At 56.3% G+C, this 4,392-nt stretch overlaps 1 protein-coding gene across 1 annotated transcript in view; it reads left to right on the top strand.

Annotated features, from left to right (window-relative positions):
* SLC39A11 (solute carrier family 39 member 11) overlaps window positions 1–4,392 on the top strand; it is a 115,202-nt gene that overhangs the window by 4,210 nt on the left and 106,600 nt on the right. The window lies entirely within an intron of this gene.

The raw sequence follows: 4,392 nt of genomic DNA, 5'->3' as shown, positions 1-4,392 counted from the left end.
TTGTGCTGGAAACCTGGTTTTGGGGGAACCTCAGGAGCAGCGTGGGGCTCCTTGGGTTTTAGCAGGCTGGCTTTGCGTAGGGGAAAAGGCAGGGTGTGGAGCAGCCGGGTTTGAAACCCACTTGTCCTGTTTTCCTCCTTGTGAGAAGCATTTCTTCGGGCAGCACTTCCCTTGCTCTGAGGGATTTCTGTCTAAAACGCTGTGTCTGTGATGTAGATCTCTTGCAGATATGGACGGGCTGTTGCTCTGAGCACTGGGGCGGGGAGAGGCAGGACTTCCTCGCTATCTCTGCTCTGAAATCTGGGCTGATGGGTTTAATTCAACTTCCCCTGTGCTCCGACAGAGCCGGCAAACCTCTTCCCGTGCTGTTGGAGGCCGGTAGTGGCTTCAAGTCTTGCCGTGCTGGCGCTTAGCTCAGGATCCCCGATAGTCGTCTGGATTCCGGGGAGCGTGCGCGGTGCTCTCCGAGACCAGGATCGCTGGTAAAACAGGTTATAGCGGATGGTCCTCTCTCCTGTTGGTAATGATTTGCCTGCTTGTCTTCTGGCAGCTCGTAAAGCAAAATCAAACCAGAATTAACCAAAAACCTCTCTACTGCTGCCGAACCAAGAGGAGGACATGGGACAGGGCTGTTCAGGGGAGCTCAAGGAGCGCTGGCCAGGATGCAGGGTGTTGGTTTGGGATCCAGAAAGCCGCAGCTGGGTGCTGCCTTCACCACGGACATGCCATCGGAACTGGGGGAGCTGGTGCGAGCTGGGGCCTGTGGTCAAACTGCTGCAGGCTGGGAGAGCACCCGCTTGCGCTGGGAGCATCCCGACTGCAAAGCAAAATCCCCTTTTGGCACAGCTCAAGCTGACCACGTCTGATGGCACAAGTGTCACCTCGGGTGAAGGGGACCCATGCGGCTGGGCGCTGCGGCACGGGGGAGCTCGGCTTCTTCCAGCCCGGTACCTCCGCTCGGGTGTCGGAGCATTTAGCTTCTCTCTGCCTCAGTTCCCTTCCTGGAAATCACGGATAATAGAGGGTTTTGTATGCGAAAGCCTCCGTGTTTCCATGGAGACTAGGCTTCGCTTGCTTGGGCATCTGATGTGGGATTCTGGCTTTTCTCTTAAATCTTGATGTTCTTATTTAAGAACTTTTTTTTTTTTTAGATGTTCTCCGTTATCTCGGTGTTATCCTGGAGGTGCTGTGCTCTCGGACATCACAAACACTCGCGCTCCTCCTCCCCTGCAGCCCCGCGTGGCTGTTCCCCTTCCTGGGTTGCAGTTTGATTTCTTCTCCTGTCCCAGATGAAGCAGAAAATTGTAAAGACGCGCTCTTTAAACCGCACCAGGCATGTCTGGTATTGAATATTCCCTTTCAGTGCTGCTTAAAACAGCATCGGTGATTCACACAGGTCTGCTGAGGCTGGTTCTTGTTGTTGAAGCCTTAATGAAGTCAAGCTAAGAAGCTTGGCAGGGAAAGTGTCCTGCCAGTTCTCTCACCTTCCGCTTTCCTTCCCCATCCCTCCTTCGCTCGCAAGCGGCTTGGGTTTTCTGATCCGTGCGCCGTTAACGCGGCTGTTTCCCCTGAAGCTGCCGTTCTCCTCTCGACGATCCCGCAGGAGCACGGGGAGATGTTGCCCCTTGCAGTGGAGGAGATGAGGGGGCTTTGATTTTAACACAGCAGTGCGATACCAGGCTCAAAAGTGCAGGGACTCTCCCCCCTCGCCCTGGGGTCCAGCAGGGCCAGCGGAGTTGAGGATGAAGATCGCGGCCCTGTTTATTCTGTATTTGCAGGAAAAAGGCTCCTGCGTGGCTCTGAAGGTGGTGGGCTGAGCTGGGGTGGTGTTCCCAGGTGGGGAGGAGCGTTGGCACCACAGCGTTTTGGAGAGCCTGGATCGGGCACCCACCTTGCGTCCCTGCCTGGAAGGAGATGCCGGTGCCCAGGGGTCAGCAATGGGGACCCGTTGAGCCCTGCCGCCGCTGGGGCACGGCACGGTGACAAATCCTGCTGCCTGGCACGTTTGGAGGGTTTCCCATCAGCGTGAGGACACAGACCTGGCTTCAGTAGTTTTTTTTCCTGGTGCAAAGCAGTTGGGTTTCGAGCCTGGGTTTTGTCTCCAGTTAGGCTGACGTATCCCAGGGAAGGGCCTGTGCTCCCCGCAGCCTGGGGATGCTTCAGACACGCAGCTGCCTTCTGCCTGCTTTCTCCTCCACCATCAACCGCAGCTCACTTTTCCCAAGAGCTGGTGGATTTATGGTGTTGTTGCGTCTTGGCTCTGGAGCACGAAGTCTCTTTGCGAAAATATCCAAATGCAGTTTGGCAGGAGGCCTGTGTCCCCGTGCCAGCGAGCTGTGGGTCCCTGCTCCCCGTCTTGGCTGGGCTGAGCGGGGCTGGTGCGAGGGGAAGGCTTTGTGCAGAAAATCGTACCCTCCGCCGAAGCGGCTTCGTGTTTTCTTCATCGGAGGAGAGCCCAGGCAGGCTTTTTCTCTTTTATTCCTGCCTTTGATGCCGGCTTGCCTGGTGACGTTGGTGGGGTTTGGGTTCCTGTCCCTGGCTGGACAATTACAAAGATTTGAAATAGCATGTGATGGGGTTTTTTTGGTTTGTTTTGTTACTTAAGTCGCTGGCAGAAATCCTCACCCTTTTGTTTGTGAGCATCATCTGATAAGGGATGCTGCTGAGCTGGAGGCGTGAGTGCCAGCTCTGACGCTGAACAGGCTGGGCAGGAGCTTGCACCCTTGAGCAGGACCTTGGCTGCTCCCAGGCAAGCCCACGTCCCTAAACCCACGCCTGAGCTCAGCGATGGGGGAGGCGCGGGGACACGGTCACTTCTGCTGGCTGCTGCAGGGCAGCGACTTCCAGCTCCCCCACCCAGTGGGGCCGAGGGGTTTCTCTGTGTAAAAGGGTGTCGGAATAAATGGCTTTTCCTTCCCTAGCACGGGAAGGCGGCTGGCGCAGCCCAGCAGTTTGCTCCTTCAGCCGGTGAGGCTGGGGGGGTTTAAAGCTTTGTCATCACCTTCCCCCGGAGCCCGTGTACAGCGGAGCCGGTGGGAGCTCCCTTGCTGACTTCGGTGGTGACAGGATCTGGAGGCTGAGCAAGTGGCAGGCCGCTCTTTTCCATGGGGAAATGATGACATAAGATGACAATATAATTCTGCAAAGCCTTTCCCTGTTGCTTGTGTTTCCATGTTGGGGTGTGTGGTTGTTTTTTAAAGGAGGTGGCATTTGAAATATGAAGTTTGACAGCCGTGGTTAAGCCTGACATGACAACCTGCTTTCTTCTTACTCATAGCGAGCTGAGATCTGCACGGTCCCGCGGGGACTGGTGTCTACGGCAATAGGCATCTCGTTCCTTTGTTAAAAGTGACTTCAAATGTAATAGTTCGTTATGCACGGCTCTTCTGCGGGCGACCACGCGTGCCGTGGGAGCAAGCTGAGCAGCATCTCTTCTGAGCATCTTGCAAACGGGACTTTGTGGGGTGCTCGGGGGGGGTTGCTGGATGGAGAGCTAGGGTCACAGCATCCCTCCCGCTGCCGTCTCCGGGCTCGCCTTGCTGGTTCCTGCTGCATCCTGATCCCGCACCCCTTCCTTCGTTGGGAGCTCCCCTTTGATGCGCTCCCCTGCTCACAGCCAGGGCTGGGAGAGAGCTCGGGGCATCGCCTTGTCCACCCCAAGGCAACGCAGACCCGTGCCAGGGCAGTGGGTGCCACCGCTTCTCCACCCTTGCTGGCACAGAGCAGCTCCCAAAGCCTAGCACAGGTCTCGGTGTGATTTTTTTTTTTTAAGCTCATCTGTGCTTGCCTTGCTGACTTGCTTCCTCCCGATGTGGGATAGGACTGGTCCCCAGAGCTGGTCAGAGCTCGGCTCCCATGGAGCTGAACGGCTGCAGGGAGAGAAACCGGAGCCAAGGCTGCTGCTGAGGGCATTGCACTGGGCTGATGACTTTTTAATTAACCCAGTACATCGGGCAGCAGAGGAGGGGAGGAGATAGGGTGATAAAATGCATGTTAATGTTGTGTTCTTCAGCATAAGCTTGTGAAGCTGGTGCCTTGCTTGGCTTTCTGTTCTCTATACTGGGTGACGCCCTGAGCAGCCAGCCCTGAGCGGGGCTGGACTGGAGATCCCCACGAGTACCAAATGCCGCTTTAATGTGGTCTTTTGGGTAGCTGTTCCTTCTCCCTCCCTGTTAAGCAGCAAAGAAGGGGAAAAAAAAGCACTCTTACTGGAAAGGTTTATTTTCCTGGTGCAAACCGCGTTGGTGAAACACCCCAGCAGGATTTCGGCAGCGCTGCTCCATGCTGGGAGCCGGCACGTTGCTGTTCGGGGTGGGAACTTGTTCTCCTCCCAGCCTGGGTGCTCTGGCTCGGATGCAGGGACAGGAGCAGCCCCAGCCTCCGGCCCTGTGG

This window comes from Egretta garzetta, unplaced genomic scaffold, assembly GCF_000687185.1.
Source record: "Egretta garzetta isolate BGI_Z169 unplaced genomic scaffold, ASM68718v1 scaffold19, whole genome shotgun sequence".
NCBI classification, from domain to species: domain Eukaryota; kingdom Metazoa; phylum Chordata; class Aves; order Pelecaniformes; family Ardeidae; genus Egretta; species Egretta garzetta.
The sequence above is the reverse complement of the archived record's forward strand: the minus strand, read 5'-3'. Positions and strand labels throughout refer to the sequence as shown.